General features: G+C 39.5%; 2 long non-coding RNA genes across 2 annotated transcripts in view; one reads left to right on the top strand and one right to left on the bottom strand.

The window, feature by feature from the left end:
* Window positions 1–10,519, bottom strand: part of LOC107971137 (uncharacterized) — a 130,258-nt gene extending 119,739 nt beyond the window's left edge. The window contains exon 1 of the long non-coding RNA XR_001714062.4: window positions 10,336–10,519. This is a non-coding gene — a long non-coding RNA (uncharacterized LOC107971137). The remainder of the gene's footprint in view (window positions 1–10,335) is intronic.
* LOC107971136 (uncharacterized) overlaps window positions 1–22,135 on the top strand; it is a 156,409-nt gene that overhangs the window by 25,452 nt on the left and 108,822 nt on the right. The gene's annotated exons all lie outside the window — the stretch shown is intronic.

Genomic DNA, 22,135 nt, shown 5'->3' with positions numbered 1-22,135 from the left:
GTAAGCTGTCTGTTGCACTCCAAGAACAATTACAAGGCATTTGTATGGGATAAAAGTAGGGTCATGTTGGTTTATTCCCCACCGTGTAGCTGGTCCTACCCTCATTTTCATGTATCAGCTGATGGAGATTTAAAGACTCACAAGAGATTTTCCTTTGCATGACTTTGAGACAGGATTTGTGGTTAAAAATCTGAGGGAGCTTTCAAAACAGACTTTTCAGGCTGCAACCCATCCCTGTTGCAGGCTTGTTTAGAGTAAGTCAAAATAATTAGACATCAATTTATTTTTAAACCATCTATTTTCTTCTTGTTGGTTTTATTGTGCACTCATAATGAATCATTTCCCTCTGCCTTTCTCCTCCTCTCTTCTGTGCATGCACACGCATGTACATACTCTCCTTAGCTAAATCTCTAGGGGCTACAATTTTTTCTTGGGTAGATGAAATCATTGAATTATAGACTATTAAAGCTTTCGTGATACTATATAATTTTAAAATAATATTTAGGGACTTCAGAGATAATTTTACACAAGTGCATTGTGTATAAAATTACACAAACCCAGGCTCACAGTGTATACACCAATTAACTGGAGGCATGAGAGGTTTAATGACATGCCTAAGGTCACACAACCAGGAAAGGACAGAGCTGGACTAGAGGATAGCTCTCCTGACTTTCAGTGCACAACTTTGCCTATTAGATTATGCTGTTTCATTATTAAAAAACTAAAGCATTTGCCCTGCTGTGTATGTCTCCTCTGTTCTCTAAGGCACTAAAAGCAGGCGGGGTTGGAAAGTAAATGCAAAGTCAGAGACTGTCCTTTTAGCTTGTTCTCTCTTCCTTTGAGTTCAGATTGGACCTGTCAGTGTTACCAGTTTCTCTCCCCATACTCCAGGGTAAGGAGAAAAATAGTCTACTAATTTTTATTCTTTTATTTGCTAATTATACCAGTATTGCTGCGACTGCCCATCTTATAGTTTGTTTTGCGAGCCAAAGCTATTGTTGGTTCTTTAGAGATGAACTCTGTTCTGTTTTTCTTCCCAAATATTTCATTATTTCCAATCTTATCTGAAATCGAATTAGTTGGATTACCTTTATTAAACTGGAGACCCTCCCCACTGCGCGGTTCTGCTAATTTCAACCTAGGTGTACTTTAGCAAGTAGGAGCTGCAATTTCCAGCTTTCATATCTGGGTTTTCACTCCCAGATCTTCTTTGAGCTCAAACTCAATCTGCCTCTCTCGTTCTTCTCCCCTAGAAATGTGTTTAAAAGACTTTTGAGCAAGCTCTTAGCAAAGGCTTCTTTGTCTGTCAATGGGAAGATAAACAGTATAGAGTGTAAACACTTCACTTTAAAAGATACTTAGTTCATTCTTTCACATCTCTAGAGACCTAAAAGAATTTTTTTTCCCCAAGGTAGAGCATACTCTAGTGGTATTTAACAAGTGGAAACTGTAGAGTGATAGAGTGTAACTGAAGTGGACAAAGATTCTCCCTTTTTCAAATTCATAAGAATATCCTTGACTGAATTCAGAGAACCCTCCATATTTCGAGCAGGCCTCTTAGGGCTTTCAGTGTCTCAGTTCAAACCCCAAGCTTTTCAGGGAGCATTTAACATGAGCTATACCTTCACAGCCAAATCATTTTCCATATTTCTTAAACTGTGATATAACACTGATGATTTGGAATAACTGATTGAGATGGTGAGCAGAGACCAGTCTGAATTAATGAAGCATTTTAATGTTGTATTGCCTCGGATATAGGTCTCTAGAGGAGTCACTTAAAAATATTAATAAGAATTATTCTTGTGTTTGACATAAGTGGTTACTTGAATATTTCCTTGAATAAATGAAGCATCTCCCTTATTATCTTGTTTACAACACCCACTGGTTAAGTCATCACCAATTCCGTGTGTGTAGAGTTCAAATTAGTGGTTCCCTCATGTGAACCAGGCTCATTCCATGGATTACAATTATGCTACAGTCATTTACATGTACACCCACACACCCAGATCCCATGCAAAGGGATGCATCTTGTATCTATAAAGGCACAAAAGATAGATGGCTTTATGCATTTTAGAAGAAAAAAATGGATGCCACGATATGTAGAGGGAGGCAGGATTTTTTTCTTAAAAAAGCAAATATCTACCTCTGGGCACTGGGCACCTCTACCTGGCCTCATGCTACTTTTCTGACTTTTTCATTCAACGTTCATTGATCCAGTGCCCACTCTACCCAGGCACTATCTTTTGTCCTATGCCTCACAAGGCCCTTTTCTTTACCAACCCTTTAGTTAAAGTGAGAGGCGTGAAGGTTGGTTGAAGCCTTCTTTGTAGCTCCTGCTGCTGATGATCATTGGCTTCACTTCGCTTCACTTCCCCCATTCGTTACTTTGACACTTGGTGAGTTGAGATCCACCTTCCCCCACCCTACTCACTGCTTTGAAAAGCAGCAGTGTCTTTAACCAAGTAGCAGGAATTCACTGAGTAAAGTGACATATATGCAGCAGGTGCTAAATGGGGGCCCACTGTGATGACTCAGTCAGTACTGTATTTTGAGAGAGAGTGGAAGGCCCTGAAAGAGGACATCTTTGAGATTGTATGCAGAGGATGGTGAGGTGTCCCAGGCTGGGAACCTCCGTTGTGATACTGACATTTTTAAGTTTCAGAGCTTTGGTTTATTGCAGATACAATTTAATAAAGCCAGTGATTCTTAACCTTTTGAACTTTCCACAGTCCAGCAATTTGATGACAGGAAAATATTTGAAGCAGGTATCCTGCTGCTATTGCCTTTTGATGGCTCATTCTCCCATTCATTCACACCCTTAAACAACTGACTTAGGCTCACACACGCCCGTCAGTTGGAGCTCTGCCTGGGCCTATTTTCTGTTGCAGATCTTCTTAATATCTCCACCACCCATCCTCAGTTAACTATAGATCTTCTTACTATCCCTATCACCTATCCTCAGTTACCTCTGTCATGAGACCTCTTCTTTTGAGTTTCCCATTATGCTCAATGAATGAAGGGTAATTGAGGCATGAGACACATGAATCCATGTGAATCTGTTGTTTCTCTCAAGCAAGAGTTCTCAATTAATTTCAATGTACATGATTCCAGAAGAGCCTAAATATTGAATCTTTGACTCTGAACTCTCCCATTGAATGGTGAAACTTTCAGGCATTTGACAAGCCAGTAAAAGAAATTTAGATGGTGGTGGTGGTATTGTTCTTTGGTATTTTCTTTCTTTTTTTTTTTTCTTGGAAAGAACCACCTTCTCAGCCATGTGCAAAAATTCTGGTGAGCATTCTTCATACCCTTGGATGCCATGGCCCAAATGGTTGAGATTCCTCTTACACTGTATAGAAACACAGGTTCAAATAGGCTCAACCACTCTGGACTGGAGGGTGGAGGGCGATGCTCTAGCAAAGGCAATGGAAAAAGTCCCAATTCTTCAAAAGGAAGGCCTGATTCTGTATGGGTACTGCTGCCAATATTCATTTATTTTTGTTGCTACTGGAAGATGTATATATGCTATTCCAAGCAGAAAAGAGATTAGCACCCTTCCTACTGCCACCTTAAGTCACCAAGCCTCTTAATTCTATCTCCTCGATAAATTTTCTATCTTTCAATTACTTTCCACAGTCTTAGTTATTTATTAATGGCAGCAGATAACTCATTATTTTTCCTACTTCTCTCCACCATCTTTAGTTTCTCCCTCCTACAATCCTTTCAGTAGGCACTGAAAAATGTTTATTCAACCAAATGAAATGCCACAAATTCAGTTTTTTTCTAGGTCCATTATTGGGTCCATCTTGCTTAAACCCAGTCTGTAGCTCTTTGTTGCCTGATGAAATAGGCACAAGCTCCATAAACTGCTCTCTCCCTAGCCTTTTCAGCTTTGTTTCCCAATGTGCTCCAAGACAGACCTGAGGCTCCTATCACACTCAGTCCTTGTTCTTTCTCACTGATCAATGTTATCTTTGTGTCCACCCGCACCCTATTTGAAGTTTTTCTATTTATTTGCTTTAGGTTGAACTTTAGTCATTCTTCAAGATCTATCTTAAATAAATGCTTTGCCTACTTTATATAAAATAGTCTCCTCCTGCCAGCCTTCCCTATTCCCCATCTTCCCTGTATTATTTTACCCAATGGCCCTTATCACCATCTGAGATGCATTTTACTAGTTTGTTTATTGTGTTCCCTCACTCCATTAGAATTTATGTTTCATGACCAGCCTGGGTTATGTGGTGATACCCTGTCTCTAGAAAGAACGTTCTAAAAATTAGCCAAGTGTGGTGGTGTACACCTGTAGTCCTAGCTACTTGGGAGACTGAGGCAGGAGGATCACTTGAGCCTGGGAGGTCAAGGCTGCAGTGAGCTATGATAATGCCACTACACTACAGCCTGGGCAACAGAGTGAGACCCTGTCTCAACAACAACAACAGCAAAAGAATTAATGTTCTATGATGGCAGGGACCTTTGTAGTTTTGATTACTGTTATATCCCCACTACCTAATAGGTTCTTTATAAATATTTTTGAATTAATGAAAAAATGAATATATGACATCATATTGTGTATCTCAGCTGGAAGTTCTATCTCTCTATGATGTTTTGGCACTTCATTTATATTGCACTTCTCATGTCGTGACTTGTACTATGAGTTTCTTGTTATTTTTATATACCTACATACATTTGTAATGTGATCAGGATAAAAAAGCCATTAATTTTGAAATTCAAAAAGTCTGAGTTAGACAATGAGATGCTATCACATACCCATCACTGTGACTACAATGTAAAAGATCAAGAAAATCAGGTGTTGATGAGAATGTGGAGGAATTGGAACTATCAAACTTTGCTGATAGGTGTGTTAAAATGGTACAACCACTTTTGGAAAAATGTATAGCAATTTCTTATAAAACTAAGCATACACACCCCATGACCTAGCAATTCCATTCTTAGGTATGTACTCAAGAGACATGAAAGTATATATCCACACAAAGACTTGTACAGGAATTTTCACAGCAGCAGTGCTCATAATAGACAGAAAGTAGAAATGTTATCTATCAATAGGAGAATAAGTAAACAAACTGGGGTATCTCCATATAATGGAGCACAATTCAATAATGGAATGGGACACAATACTGATTTATAAAACCACATTGGTAAATGCTTACACAAAAGAGTACATACCTTGTGATTCCATTTATATACACTCTAGAGCAGAATAAACTAAACTATGATGGAAGAATTTCAGAACAGTGGTTGCCTCTCGATATGGTGGTGGCATTGACTGAAAAGGACATGAGAGAACTTTTTAGGGGAATTATAATGTTCTAAATCTTTATAGGGGTTTGGGTAGCTGAGGTGTATGCATTTATCAAAGTCCAGCAAACATACATGTAAGATTTGTGCATTTCATCGTAAGTTTTACATCAAAAGAAAACACTGCAAACAAATATTAAATCCTAGTTGATGATACGCATGCTATAATCATATAGTATATAGTTGAAGTATATTGATGTCTGCAATTACTTTGAAGTGCATCAAAATTAAGATAAATTGATCAATGAGTAGACAGACAAGTAGATGATGTATACATGACAAAACAGAGTAAAATATTAATGGCAGAATTTAGGTGGTAGGTATATGATTTTCAACCCCTTTAAACTTTCCTGTATTTTAAACATTTTCAAAATACAATTCCGAAAAAAAAAAAAAAAAAAAACAGATCTGGCTTTGAATTTTGGCTCTGGCACTTACAGTAAGTAACTAGGAAAATCACATAAACTGTCAAACCTTCAGCTTATCTCTCCATAAAATGGTCATAGAATAGTAGCTACCTCACTGGGTATTCCTCACTCCTTAGCCTTTCTCCAACTGATATTTGGGAGCAAAGGGTTAATTTTGGAATCGAAACTATGTTTCTGATTGGGTTGGCTAGTGGCAGTGTTTTATATTTAATTATGCATCCAGGACTGTGAACACAATGAATTAGAACAGTATATCCCAAACTTCCTTGGTCATAACAATTACTCTACCCCAGACCTACTGACATAGAATTTTTATTGTCAACAAACTCACAGTCTATCAGAGAAGATAAATAGGTAAAGGGAAAATTACAATAAAACATAAAGTTCCAATAAAAGAAGAAATCATGGTCTCCATGGAAGTATATAGTAAAGGCACAGAATCCACCTTGGGGATGGTGGTCAGTGAAGACATCCTAGAGGCAGTGACATCTGAATTGAGCATTAAACAACTAATAAAGTAATCCTGACAAGCATGGACGGTCATGAGTAGAGGGTAGTATGTTTTAGGCCTCAGAGACACAGGGAGGCTAGATGAGAGAGTATGGCTCACTTATTGCTGAAATCAGAACTCAAAGTGCTCCTATTTCTTCCCTAGTGCATTTGATGTGTATGGCCTTTTGATGAAGCACCATCTTCACCTTCTAGGAACCTCCAATCCAAAGGAGCGACTCTCCATTGTAAACTCAGATGATGATTTTATTTTTTATTCAAAAGGGCTTTGCTTTGTTGCATATGCCACTGAATAAGCCAGCGTTAGGTTACTGATTTACAAACTTTAGGTGCTTATATTACCCTGGCAGACCAATTTGTTGCTATCCACATCTGTCCCTTGGCTCATAGGTAATATTTTTGCAAAGGCATTTATCTGTTAAAATGTTTGGAGTGAATTATATGCATTTATTCTAGGAAATTTTTGCAGATTTTTATGGTGGAATTGCTGACCCACTGAGCTGTTGTCAAACCTTGTTGAGGAATGCTGGAGATAGGCCCTTTACATTCCTTCATTCAGTCACGTAAGGTTTACAGAGCTCTTGCTATGTGTCTATACTGTGTGAGTTGCCAAGGTTACAGAATTAAGTAAGATACAATACTTATGTTAAGCCAATATAAGTTCTCAAAGAGCTCACAGTTTGGTGGGAGAAAACAAATAGGCAAGCAGACAAAGACAATAGAGAGTGATAAGATATGTCAGAGTGGGAAGCACAGATGGCAGGAGGACTCCAGGAGACCGTTAAACAGTACTTGATACCCTGAGGAGTTCCTGTGCTGCCCCTCACACATCAAGGTGACACTTGGAAACATGCTCTGTTAAATTTTCACTGAGACAACCACGCACTCTCTTGCTGACCCCAGTGACAAATGGCATAGATCTGTGAGGTGAGTGGCCAGAGTTCAGGGGTCAGTTGATGGCAGCGGAAGAAAGCAGAGCTAATTGGCCCACATGGGCTTCAAATTGGCAAGCATGGCCTCATTAGCACTGTGGTCCTCCCTTCTGTGTGCTCTGGCTACCAACTTAGCTTCCCAAAGGGACCTTCAGAATCCAGGTATCTTTGGTCAACGTTTTGCTCTCTGGGATCTTATAAGCATGTCCAAGAGTGTTCTTCAACCTTGATTTTCAGAAGGGGAAATCAAGGCACAAAGAAAATCAGATTGAAATGAAATTGCTGACAATTTCATGAGGAGTTTTCCAGCTTCTTTGATGAGTTTACATCTTCATATGGTCTGTGCACCCCTAGGGTGGGTAACAGATTTGCTTCTCCTACCAACACTTGACCTGCTAAGCTGCAGAGGGCTGCTCATCATAAATTGTAAGGTTAGCTCTGAAAATGAGTCTTTCAAACACAGAGGAGGGAAAAGTCTCCCCTTCATCCCTTTCTCTGTTTCATCTTCATGCCTCCTCCAAGTTCAAAACACTCAGTTCCTCCAAAATTTTAAAATTTCTCCCCTGCACTCCCCAGTCCTTAACAAGCTGTTGATGTTCCAGGAAATGTCTTTTCCTATGAAAGACATATCACGGCAGCTAAACAGCTGGAGTCCTCTGACAGCCAATCAGCCAGGCCTTAGGGTATCAGTGTGATGAGCAACTCAGCTAGAAAGTGTCTATTCTCTAGCTGAGCAAATGTCATCTCCACCAGGAAGCTGCAAAAGGATGGTGAGAGACTGCACTGAAGTGTCTGTGAGGCTGAGTTCCAAGGGAAAAAAAATCTATAAATACAAATATGCTGCAATACGGGAGTGCCTGATTCAAGGGTAAATATATGAATGTATCTCTCTATAGACTGTTCAGGAGCACTATTTACACACTCTATACATTATGTGGAATGATTATAAATGGTGTGGCTTAATAGACTTCTTACCTTAATAAATACATAGATTTTCCTTAGGTAGACTCTTGGAAGAAATTCATACCATTGTGTAACTGAACTAAATAAAACCTACTGGCTTTTATACTTGAAGAAAATGGCAGCCCACCACCAGCAGAATAAGACCATTAATTGGAATTGGTTTGCTCTAATCCTTGCATGCACTCATTAAGGTTATCAGCATCCTTCTGAGCAGAGGTTCCCAGGTCAGTTAAAAAAAGAGAAGAAAGTGTTTGTGTGTGTTTAAATAGATAAATGTAGATAAATACCTGGAAAACTAATATTAGATTGCCAGCATTTTATTTTGACACATAAGAACACACATACACACACACACAACTACCAACAACTAATTATCACTGTTATACCATAAAAGTGAATTTAAATACAAGCAGAAAGGCCAGAGTATTAATATAAAAACAACCCTTTCAGTTGAATATATTGAATTATAAGACTAATTTAGTCTCCATAAAAAAAGATAAATATAAATTAAGAGAAATAGACAAACAGAAAAATTACAAAAATATAATTAAATTTCATCCCCAGCAGGAGTAAACTCCATCACAGACTGACACTAATTCATGAGCTGGCATATGGAAGCCATACTGATTGAGAATTTGGGCTGAACCCAGCTACAGGAAATGGGGTAGGAACCATGTGGCATGAGAACATGCCAGGAGGAAAACCACAAGTTCATAAAGAGGACAGCATATAGCTGGTAATATTCCTATCACAGGGTCAAGAGAACAATGGGAATCCAGCATGATAGTTAACATAATAAAATAATTTAGATTGGTGGTAAATGGCAGAACATAAGGTCAAGAAGATTCAACTAATAGCAAGAGAAGAGTCAGATCTATACAGAAAGCTTAAATATCTAATGCTGTATAGTAAATGGTCAGCTGGATTAGTGTCAAATTATTTTAGCAGAAATTTGGGAGAAGTATATAATTTTGGAAGACTGAACATTATTGACTCTGTCTTCCAAGATAGGAGAGGAGTAGCTTCATTTTGTAAAACACTAACAGTTTTTCTGATCAAATAGATTTTCACATGGTTCCTAGCTTCCACACTCTTCCTAGCTTCCCTTGCCATGCAAGGGTACTTGTACATATTTCCTTCTGGCTGATTTCTTAAGCTCTTTACAATTCTAACCTCTCTTCCTCTTTACATTTTTTTCACCATCTCTCGCTGTTCTTTGTTTCTTGGCAACGTGTACACAGAGTTCTCAACTGAAAATTCAGTAAACATATATTCTGCATCCACTATTTGCAAGACACTATGTTAGGCCCTGCAGATGATCCAAAGAGGAGTGTGTCTTAATTTCTGCCCCTAGGGAACTTATGGTTGAGTAGAAGGTGAGGATAAAATAATTACCCTAATATCTACTAAAAGCTAGACCATAACGGTTTCCCAACAGAGAAATATGAGGGATAAGAGATTGTATCTAGCTAGATGACTAGGAAAGTTTCAGAAAGAAGAGAATGTTTGATATGGACCTTGAAGGTGTCTAGGATTTTGATAGGTAGAGATGGGGTTGAGAGAAGAGCAGGAGCAGAGACTTGGAATGATTCTTGGCCATTGGCCATGCCTAGGGAGCAGAGCCAACTGTAAGTGCTATGATGAAGATAAAAAAAAAAAATGATAGTGATTAAAAGGCTCTTGATTTGAAATCAACAAATTATAATAATTTGTTTAACATAAGTATTTTGAATTGTGTTAAGGGGAGTGAGTTAATGAATAAATTAATTTGAAAAACCACATAGAGTTAATTGAGTTCACATCTGTTAGCTGCGCAATCTTGCACAGGTTACTTAGCATATATGTGCCACAGTTCCCTTACCTGTGAAAAACAGGATAATGGCTTTAAAACAGTGCCTGGCATATAGTAAGCAAAAAATAAATTGTTGCTATTATTACTTGAAAATCAGAGTCTGGCAATGAGTTGAGTTTCAGTTTCTCTCTAGCGGTCTTTCTGCACTTAGAGAGGTCCTATGTGCTAATTTTCAGACTCACCATTGTAATCTGTTCCTTGGATCTCAGCATAAAGCCATGATCTGAAAGTCCTGTACCAGGCAGAGCTTAGAGTTGAAAGACTACCAGGAAGAAGGAACAAATATGTGCATTCCAAATCACACATGTAGCTGGAAAAGAGGTTAGAAGCTTACCTGAAACACTGAAAGTCACTTTGCTTGAAGTAGACAATTTTCCAGATTAGTCACAAGATGCTCAGTGCTTCTGCCACTTTTGCAAGCACAGGTGTGAGGCAGTTAGGCGTGGATGTGCGATTTCCTTGTTTTTCAGCTAATACAAAGAAAGCCTGATTGCTTGAGCTGGTGCCTAACAATAGGCAGCAGCTGTGGGTTCACTCAACAATTGCTGGGAGGGAACATTTTTTCCCCTGGGGTTATATTTAAATCAGGGAGCTTGCTTTCTGGGAGAGGGGCTGAAAGAAATTGCTGCTGCAGGTAGGTGGTCCTGCTTAAGAAGCCCAGGCATATCAAACTCACCTAAAATATCAACTACATTATTGGGGTGGTTATATTTAGAGTACAAAGGGGTTCCTTAAATCTGAAGGTGCTTCCCTAGTTCTTTTATGCTTTGTTAACATATCATAGAGCATTGATTGAGAGGACTAAAAACCAAAGTGTTTGCAATTAGTGATCATCGAAGATCCATTAGGAAAATACATCAGTCTCTGGAGTCAGTGAAAAAATAGAATTCACTTTATTCATAATTGTTCTTGTTTGCCTCCTGTATTGAGTTTCTACAATGCTCCAGACATTGTAATAGGCACTGGAGATACAAGGATTCTCCTCTTTTCATTTGGGAGGAAGTGGTGGGTCAAATAATAGAGATATGTATAAGGTAGGGTATAGGCATAAAGTGGGGTTATGGGGGATTGTGTTTTCTTCACCTCTGTGGTCTCATGTCTCTCTCAGTGCCTGCTTGGCAAATAGTAAAAGGTCATAAAAGGTTTTTGAATTTACAACAGTAAAAGGGAAATTTTACATAACTCTACTGGAGTCCAAAGAGTGTATAAGATCCAGCCACTCAGGTAAGTCATAACAGCCATAGAGTCTTTTCTGTATCACTGCGTCAGGTCTCTGCTCTCTCTTTGATGAATGAGATGATTGTTTCGATGTTGCCCCCACCCCCCTCATCCTCTTTCTAGCATGTGCACACACACTTCTTTTCTGGTTATTTCTCTACCCTGCGGGGCTTGTGCTTAGCTGAGGTTTAAGAGGCGTCTCTTATGCTTTAAGAGTCTGGATGCCCTGAACAGGTGAGGCAGCTCTAGGACCCTTATATCCCTCTTTTACTTAGTCCCAGGAGTAATCACTATCTTTCTAAAGAAAGGCAAAACATCAGGAAACAAGCTACATACAGTTGCCAGTAGTCTGTTCAGAAGTTGCTGAAGATGGGATATATGAGCCAGGAGAGAGGTCTAGGAGAAGAAATGACAAAAGAGAAGCTGCAAATGCCATAAGCGGGGGCAATACTATTTAGATATCCATCTTCTTGGCCAGTTGAGCCAAAACATTTATTATTTGTCTTGGTAATATCCAATGTCCTCCTTTTAGCTATTTGAAACTATATATCATTAACTATAGTAATTCCACAGTGCAGTAGTACACTAAAACTTATTCCCCCTATCTAGCTGTAGTTTTGTCTTTTAACAAATCTCTCTCCTCCACCCTTCCCAGACTCTAGTATCCTCTGTTTTACTTCTTACTTCTGTGAGACCAACCTTTTTTTTAGCTTCCACTTATGAGTAAGAGCACATGGTGATTAACTTTCTGTTCCTGGCTTATTTCACTCAACATAATGTCCTTCAGTTCCATCCGTGGTGCTGTGAATGACAGGATTTCATTCTTTTTATGGCTGAATAGTATTCAATTGTGTATATATACCACATTTTCTCTATCCATTTATCTATTGTTCAACACCTAGGTTGATTCTATGTCTTGGCTATTGTGGACAGTGCTGCAATAAACATTTTTGTAGCTATGGTAAATTGGCTTGCCTTCTTGATTTCTTTTTCAGCTAGTTTGTTGTTTGTGTATATAAATGCTACTGATTTTTGTATGTTGATTTTGTATTCTGCAGCTTTTCTGAATTCATTTATCAGTTCTAAGAGATTTTTGTTAGAGTCTTTTGGTTTTTCTATGTATAAGATCATGTCATCCACAAACAGGGACAATTTGACTTCTTTCTTTCCAATTTGGATGCCTTAGATGCCCTTTATTTATTTCTCTTGCCTAATTTCTCGACCAGGACTTCTAGTACTATGTCGAATAGGAGTGGAGCAAGTGGGCATCCTTGTCTTGTTCCAGTTCTTAGAGGAAAAGCTTTTAGCTATTCTCCATTCAGTAGGATGTTAGCTGTGGGTTTGTCATATATGGCCTTTATTGTGTTGAAGTGCTTTTCCTTCGATACCTAATTTATTGTGAGTTTTTATCATGAAGGGATGCTGAACTTTATCAAATGCTTTTTCTGCTTCTTTTGAGATGATCATATGGTTTTTATTCTTTATTCTGTTGATGCAATGTATCATGTTTTTTGCTTTGCATATGCTGAAACATCCTTGCATTTCTGGGATAAATCCCACTTTATCGTGCTGTATTATCTTTCTGATGTGTTGTTGGATTCAATATGCTAGCATGTTGTTGAGGATTTTTGCATCTATGATCAGGAATACTGGCCTGTAGTTATTTTTTACGTTTTGTCCTTGCCTGGTTTTGGTATCGGGATTATGCTGGCTTTGCAAAATGACTTAGGAAGAATTTTCTCCACTTTAGTTTTTTGGAATAATTTGAGAAGAATTGGTATTAATTTTTCTTTAAAGACTTGGTAGAATCCAGCAGTGAAGACATCCAGTCCTGAACTTTTCTTTGTTGGGAGATTTTTTACTAATGATTCAATCTTGTTACTTGTTATAGGTCTGTTCATATGTCCTACATCTTCTTTGTTCCATTTTGTTAGGTTGTATGTGTCCAGAAATTTGTCCATTTCATTTAGGTTTTCAAATCTAGTGATGTATAGTTGATTATAATAGTTTCTAATGATCCTTTGTATTTCTGTGGGATCCACTGTGACATCTCCATGTTTCTGATTTTGTTTGGGACTTCTATGACTTTTACTTGGTCTAGCTAATGGTTTGTTAATTTTATATTTTAAGAAAAACAACTTTTTGTTTTATTGATCTTTTAAAACTTTTTTTAGTATCAGTTCCATTTATTTCTGCTCTGTGATTTATTATTTCTTTCTTTCTACTAATTTGGGGTTGGTTTGGTTTGTCCTTCCTTTTCTAATTACTTGAGATATATCATTAAGTTATTATTTTTATTTTTATTTTTATTTTTTTTGAGACGGAGTCTTGCTCTGTTGCCCAGGCTGGAGTGCAGTGGCGCAATCTCGGCTCACTGCAAGCTCCGCCTCCCAGGTTCATGCCATTCTCCTGCCTCGGCCTCCCGAGTAGCTGGGACTACAGGCAGCCGCCACCACGCCTGGCTAATTTTTTGAATTTTTAGTAGAGACGGGGTTTTACCGTGTTAGCCAGGATGGTATCGATATCCTGACCTCGTGATCTGCCCATCTCGGCCTCCCAAAGTGCTGGGATTACAGGCATGAGCCACCGTGCCCGGCCATCATTAAGTTATTTATTTGAAATCTTTCACGTTTTCTTTTTTTATGTAAGGATCTGTCAAGTATTCACTTTTTTATTAGTTCCCTAAAACTTATTCATCCTGTAAGTTTGCCTCTCAGTACTGCTCTTGCTGTGCCCTATAGATTTTGGTGTGTTTTGTTTCTATTTTCATTTGTTTCAAGGAATTTTTAAATTTCATTTTTAATTCCTTCCTTCACCCATTGGTCATTCTGGAGCATGTTGTTTAATATCCATGCATTTGTATAGTTTAAAATGTTCCTCTTGTTATTGATTTCTAGTTTCATTCCATTTTGACCAGGTAAGATACTTGATAGGATTTCCACTTTTAATTTTTTTTTTTTTTGAGACTTGTTTTGTGTTCTAACACATGATCAATCCTGGAGAATATTCCATGTGTAATCCATGCTAGTGACATTTTGAGTGTCTCAGGGCCTAGACAGTGAAGAGTTTGTGGTTGTGGTGCTGTGGCTTTGCTGGGGGTAGACTTGCGAGGCATTTCTCAGGTTGGGGGAGAGTGTGTGCCATGGTGAGTCAACCAACTTGGGGCTTGGGTTGGTTCTATGAGGGCTGTTACACTCTGGCTGGGAGCACGCTCACGCAGTTGCTTGGCTGGCCTGGGGATTTGCCTGCCAGGAAACGGGGCTATTTCTCAGGCCTGGGATGTGGTTGTATGGCTTCTCACCTGGCCTGGGTATGTGTCTGCTGGGGTGGCTCATGGGGCTGTTTCTCAGGCCTGGCATGCAGGCGCACAGCTGCTCAGCTGACCTGGGGTGTGTCTGCCAGGGACAGCCCACAGGGATATTTCTCAGACCCAGGATATAGTCCCATGGCTTCTCAGCTGGCATGGGTAAATGTCTGCTAGGGGTGGCCGTAGGGCTGCTTCTTAGGTCCGGGATGCAAGTACAAGGCTGCTCGGCTTGCCTGGAGGCTTGCCCACCAGGGTGGCCCGTGGGGCTGTTTCTCAGTCCCAAGGCATGGGCACTCTGCTGATTGGATGGGGGTATATCTGCTAGTGGTGGCCCTGGAGCTTTTCTCAGGCCCTGATTAGGGGCTGCATGGCTATTGGTCAGGCCAGGGGCTTGTCTGTAAGGGGTGGGTCTGTTTCTCAGGCCTTGGGAGTGGGTCTGTAGCTACTCCACCTTCTGGGAGTGCGTCAGCTGTTCAGAGGCTTGAGGGCCTTTCCTGCATGAGGGAGGGAATGCAGCAGTTTGGCTGGCTCAAGGGTGGGTTTGCACTGGGTGGGAATGCCAGACTGTTCCTCTGGCTGGAAGTGTCTATGGTGGGAGTTGGTTTCCCTGTTGTGCAGGAGCAAGGTCATAGCTGATCCTGGGTCCAAGCTCTGCACAGCTGGGGTTGTAGTGTTCAGCTACCAGTGTGGGCTTAGTGGAATGAAGATGGAGCCCTAGTGTTGGGGAGGTACAGTAGACTTCAGCAGTGGGTCTAGTCTCAAGTTCACAGGGGGTAGGTGTGAAAAATCTGTGGGATTTTCCTGTAGTAAGGAAAATCCTGTAGTAAGGTTTCCTGTAGTAAGGTTTTTGTGAGGCAATGGAGGCTGGTGGGGTTCTTCTGCTTGCCTTTGCCCCATGATGGGAAGTCCCTTCTGGCTCCAGGCAGATCTGATCCAGGTGAGGAAGAAGGGGCTGTAGAGGCTGGGTGCTTCTATGCTGCTCTTCTGGATTTCTAGTCAACAAAGGTGCATCTGCACTGCAGCACTCTTCTTTTGACACTCCAGTTAAATATTATTTGTTTTTTCATTGCCTTGGTCCTTTCTTGTGGGGGGTGAGGGACAAGCACCTGGTGTCTCTAGTGGATCATCTTGCTGATTTCTCTCTCCAGCACACAAACTTATTCACATGGGGAAGAACCACAGAGTGATAACCCCAACACCCCAATGGGGCACAGAAGATTATATATCATCTTGAGGTTAAAGAAACAATGGGGGCTTAGCCTGTGGCAAAATCGATTATGGGAGTGGGAGAAGAGGAGTCCTGGCTAGCAAGGTGGTCTTGTTATGTAGATGAAACCTCACAGGTAGCAGCCCTCAGAAAGAATAGATGGTAGATATTTCTTTTGGGCCTTTAAGGGTGTCAGACTTTCAGTTAATCATTCCTAGATCTGGACAAGGGAAGGCCTCAGAGAAAACCTGGCTTCATCAATGCAGATTCTCTACAGGTACAAATCTTCCACACAAAAGAAAGCTTTGCAGGGCTACTTCTGTTTGCAGGTCCTTTGAACAACCATGTCAAAATATGGCAAAGAAATATTTTGATTTTTTTCCACAGAGTGATAATTTAACTATTTAGTTTTACAAACACAACACAACCTTGTTTGTCACTCCTTTGCTCAGAAAACTTCCATGATTCCCTGTTGTCCTGGAGAATCAAGTTCCAAAGTCTTATCTTGGCATTTACAACTCTGTAATATTGAACCTTAAGTTAAAATACTCTAAGAATGCTTCTAACATTCTCTTTTCATCCATTCTTCAAAATATAGAGTCAGGTTCAATTAAGGAAAGGAGAGGGCCTCTTCTGGAGAGCAATGAGCTGTGTATAAACACAAGTAGAGTCAGTCCTGTTTTGTAGAAAAACCTACCGAATTCCAAAATAAGTCCTCTTCACTTTGGGGTAGGCAGGGATAGACTGTGGAGGCATGCAGGAGAGTACTGGTAATCCACAAATGGATTACCATTTGTGGTAACGAATTCTGATTACGGTTAAGAAAGTGACACCCAAAGAGAATAAATCCCACAGCCCAGTTGTAGAAAAGTTGAGCTAGGATTCTGTTGTCCTGTCTTTCAGTCTGGTGGATTTTTAGGCCAGCTTTAATTTGCTGCCTTCTATTACCTAGAGTGGGATAGGTGTGGGTCTAAACAACAAAATTTATTTTCGGCCATTAACAAATTAGTACTAATTAATTTCTCGGAGCCACTTGCAATCCCACATGATATCCGAAGGAAAGGGGTCACGTAGGTTACTCGAATAGATAAGTGTAGGTGAGAGACATGAGATACTGCAGTGAGGGCATCACCAGATGGTACACAGCAATGGGAGGCAGCATGAGGTCACTGGGTGTCTAGAGAGCAGAGAGCCAGGAAGAGAATGAAAGCATACCACAAGCAAGAGTCTCTTATTTCTCAGCCTTATATGTGTACTTCATTTGCCTTTGAGAGAAAGTGGGGGTGGTGATGGGAAATGCACTGATGGCTGAGTTTCAGGGTTGACTTGAAATCTGCTAAAGAGAAGTCACCTAATCCTGACCTTCATTCATTGACTGATACTGAATTCTGCATTCAAACAAATTACTCTTTGCAGTTAAAAACTCCACAGATGAGTTCTTTTGTAAGCTGTGCTTAGTATACTAATGAATCATACTTGTCAATAGATTTACCTTTGAAGGGCTTATGAGGTACAGTTTATCAAAAATGGCTTAGATCTTCAACCTGTTTCTAGGATTGTCAGTTAGCAAATGCATTTGGATGCTTAGAGCCCCCATCCTGGCAACTCACTAGAACTTGACCTAGGCTTTAATCTTTAGCTATGGTTGTCTTGTGCTCTTACACCTCAGGAGCCATGCTATTTCTAAATTCCATGGATCTTTATCAGATTAATATGTGTGTGTGTGTGTATATATATATATATAGAAACATATATATAGAAATATATATATAGAAACGTATATATATAAACATATATATAAATACACACACACATATATATATACACACACACACACACTCTGAGATGAAGAAGGTTGAAGCTCTCTCTGACCTTCCCTCTTCCCCGACTGTCTCTCCCAAAGAAGCTGAAATTCCTTTATCTGCCTAAGATCCAGACCCACCAAGGAGAACAATTGTTTTTTTTTCTTCCATTTCCTGTTATCTCTTTATCTATTGCAGAAAAGAAGACCAACATGTAACTACACCTGAACAGACACTTTTACAAGTATAATGTCTATCTCCAAAGATCATTTAAATTCCAAAGAGAAGTATTTACAAGTTCCCATATCCATTCATTCTCCTTGGTAATCCCCTCAACAGAATTCCTCTTCTCCCCCATCCCATAATCTGTTTTACCAGGATTCAAACCCCCATTCTTTCTATAACCTTGAAGTGGTATTGCATCCACCTTTGCAAAGATTATTGACAGTGAGGGAAATCTAGCATGGCTGACTCCATCTTGCTTCTAGCCTCACAGGCTGGCTATGCTCACTCATTCCTGGGTGTAGGCCAAGCTAACCATGGGAGGAGCTTATAGTTTAACTTCCAAGCAAGGATGATAACAGTCTATTCTTAAAACTGCTTGCCTTCTTGTTTAGGGGCTTAAACTGCCTTTGACTAATGAAAGGCCACAAGTTAGGATTATGGGAGGGGCTGGAATTATGCTAAAATGTAGGCATAGTTTTTGTAATGCCTTACTGCTCAAGGGTCATGTTGCCAGATGTCACATGATTTGTGATGTCCCCAATTGCTCCTATAGATAACATAACTATTGTAGAGCTAAGATTGGTCTTTTGAGATGTGTTTCAAATATTTGCATTCTGGTAACTGACTGACTCCACTGGGAGTTGTGACTCATGACTCAGCTTTTCCTGTGCTCAGCTCTCTCAACCCAGAGGCTGACTCAGTGCATTCATTTCTGTAAAAGAATGTGAAGACCATTTTCTACACCCCTATGATTGCATCTGCAACCAGTCAGCAGCACCCATTCCCTAGTCCCCTGTCTACCAAAGTATCCTTGAAGAACCCTAACCTCTGAGTCTTCAAAGAGACTGATTTGAGTAATAACTCCATCTTCCACATGGCTAGCCTGTATTAATTAACTCTTTCTTTACTGCAGTGCCATAATCTCAGTGAATTGGTTTTGTTTCTGCAGTGGGCAGGAAGAACCTGTTGGGCATTTATAGTATATAAGCTTCTGTATCTTACTAGGAAGTTGGGTCTTCATTCTGAAAGTTCTTGTGTACACACATTAAATAAATTTGTATACCTTGTCTCCTATTAATAAAAAAATCTGTACATGTGTATGTGTATATATACACACACATAAACATATATTTTCCCCAGGGAATAGAATTCTTATGCCAGCTAACCAACAGAACATTTACTGATCCCCATGTACTTAGGAAAACAGTACAAATTGGTAAAGCAGCTTTTGCATATTGGGAATAACACTTAACACTAGCTGTTCAGCCTTGGTTAAGTAATTCCCTCTGAATCTGGTTTCCTCTCCAAGCAACTGGAGATAATTTCCCTACCTCACAGGATTGGGGTACTGATCGAATGAGTACGTATATGAAAGTACACTGTAACCTGTAAATTGCAGATATTAACATGTCAGATATTAATGTCAGGAGTCAGTAGAGTGCAGTGGTATAGAATATGGGCTCTGAAATCAAACTGCTTGGCCTCATATTGTGGCTTTGCCATTTACTAGCTGTGTGACCATGGGCATATTAAACTCTGTGAGACTCAGTTTACTTACCTGTACAATGGGATAATAATAGAACCCATTTCCATAGAGTAGTTGTGAAGAGTAAATCATTAATGAAGATAAAATGCTTAGCACTGTGCCTAGAACATAGTAAGCTGTCACTGTGAACAAGGAAGTAAAACAATAAAAATTCATTATATTCTGCAGGAATGATCACCTTTCACATATGCAGTCATATTTGATTATAAACAACTTTGTGAGGTTGGTAGAACAAAGTATTATCATCAACATTTTACAGAATAAAGTATTGTCATCAACGTTTTACAGAAAGGTTGATGATTTCCTCAAGAAACCTCAGCAAATAGGTGGTAGGCCTTTGATTAGAACCTGAATTCATTTCTTAAGGGCTAAGATGAATTCTGAGACTGTTTATACAACGCAGCCCAGCAGGGGAGAGCTTTCTGGCTAGGGATCTCCTGACAGGCAGCTGCCTTCTTCCTCTCCTATGTTTAGGCCCTGACTTATTACATGTTATATTACTACTATGGTCTGAATGTTTGTGTTCCCCCTTAGAATTCATAAGTTGAAACACTAACTTCCAATGTAGTGGTATTAGAAAGTGGGGGCTTCGGGAGGTGTTTAAGTCATGAAGGCAGAGCCCTCATGAGTAAGTGTCATGCCTAAACAAAAGAGACCCCAGAGAGCTGCCTTGTGTCTTTTACTATGTGAGGATATAATAAGAGGCACCATCTATGAGCCAGAAAGTGGGCCCTCACCAGATGCAAAGTCTGCCTTGATCTTGTACTCCTCAGCCTCAAGAATTGTGAGAAATAAATTTCTGTTATTTATAAGCCACTGAGTCTATGGTATTTTGTTATAGCAGCTTGAATGGACCAAGACAATTATCAAGTTATCAAATAGGCCATGGGCGGGAGCAAAAAAAGTCTTCTTCATTTTCTCTTGTGTGTTGGGTAGCACACTTGAATTGAATTCCCTCATTCTACTTCTATTACTAAGAAATACATTTAATCGTGAATTAGATTGCAACTTCTTTCTAATATAAGTATGTTACTGTCCATTGTGCACTGGAAGTCTTTCCCACGTCTATTTCTTTTATGAGGCTGTCTTTTTTTAAAACCTCTTTGTTAATCACAGCAGCTATCTCTGTCATTTGGGGACCCACTCTATATTAATGAATATGGATTGGAGTCTTCCTAATTGTTCTCTGAATACCTCCCAATTTTCAGAAGGGTAATTGATTTCAATCAACTTCATTAGTACACTCTCTACACTCTTGAAAGCCTGTAATTTTCAAGTTCAATATTTGTGTGCTCACACCCTCAGGAGTGCTTCATTTGGATCCCATTACAATCCTGGAATTGTAACCAGTACCAGCTTTATCATGAAGCTTACTTATTTTCTAGTACGGCTGAGCCATGCTTTAGGGCATACCCCATACATAAATATATACACTTTCGTAAAAGCAAAATTACACAAGTATTTTTAAATTTAAAATGTTAACAACTCTAACTCTGGCTCTAATGAAGTGTGTATTGAAATGATTCCAATGCCTCTAGGGGTATAATAGAGTCTGAGGTAAAGAAACTAAGGTCAGATGTTAGGTGTTTACTGTAGACAATTAGTCAAAGAGAAAACTTTAGCTTAGAAGTGAGAGGAGCTCTGGAAGATAATATTTCACAAAAAAGTCACTTTTAGTTTAACTTCTAGAAATATAAATGAAGAGAAATATATTTGATACATTGCCACATAATAATTAGCTTTTTCTGGTTATGAAACTTTTCCCATATTCGTATATATTTTTTCTTTTGTTGCCTACGTCTACGTTCAAAGATCTGTGGTGGTTTACTGTATTTCTGTGGAATTGGAGTAACTAATTATAGTCTACAATAGATACCCGGTTGTTGGTTCTGCCTCTGAAAGCTCAAAGCTCCTTATTAGATTTTATTGGAGAAGTACCTAAATTGAAAATATGAACACTTTTATCCCTATATTTCTACCAGAATCACCTCATTGAGGTTCTTCTTGCCATTCTTCAGCTGGACTATTGCAAAAGCTTAACTGGACTTTCTACACCTCTTCTCTCCCAACTTCAACACATTACACACACTATTGCCAGAATGTTTTCCCCCAAACATTGTGTCATTCCCATGTTAGATCTTCAGTAGCTCCCTGTCACCAGTGGCCTGGAGTGCCACATCACCCATAATCTAATTTTCAACTTACCTTTCTAATTCTATTTGCTTTTACAACTTCATATACCATATGTTTCAGTCAAATGATTGTGATTCCTCAAATGCTCCATAAGCATTGGCACATACCTGTTGTCTACATATGCTTCTCCCTTAATGAGCAACACCTTTCTCACCATCTCTTTGTATGGACATTTTATATGTCTGCATTTGTTACAGTAACCATAGGCCCTTATAAAAAAGAGACCGTAGAGTAGAGTGGCTTAAAAATTCAGAACTTCATTTTTTTTTTCTCTCGTGTAACAGCTCTGTTGTGTTTCAGAATGCAATGACTCTGCTTCGTGTGGTCATTCAGGATCATAGCCTCCTTATAAGTTGTCAGGTCAAAAAGTTATTGCTCTACCATCCCCTAGAGTGTCATCCTAATCTGAATGATGAAGAGTGGCCCACCTCATTCACGTTCAAGCTAGAGGAAAAGGAAAGGGTGAATAAGACATGTACACTCTCTTAGGGTCTGGGTCTGGAAGTAGGCACATTCATACATAACTGTGAGGGGGGGAGCTAGGAAATGTAGTCTACCTATATGTATGGAAGAAGCAGAGAAAAAATTTTGGTGGTCAACCAAGTTTATGACACTTTGAAATCTGGCTCACATGCC

The sequence above is a fragment of the Pan troglodytes genome, chromosome X, assembly GCF_028858775.2.
Source record: "Pan troglodytes isolate AG18354 chromosome X, NHGRI_mPanTro3-v2.0_pri, whole genome shotgun sequence".
Lineage (NCBI taxonomy): Eukaryota > Metazoa > Chordata > Mammalia > Primates > Hominidae > Pan > Pan troglodytes.
The sequence above is the reverse complement of the archived record's forward strand: the minus strand, read 5'-3'. Positions and strand labels throughout refer to the sequence as shown.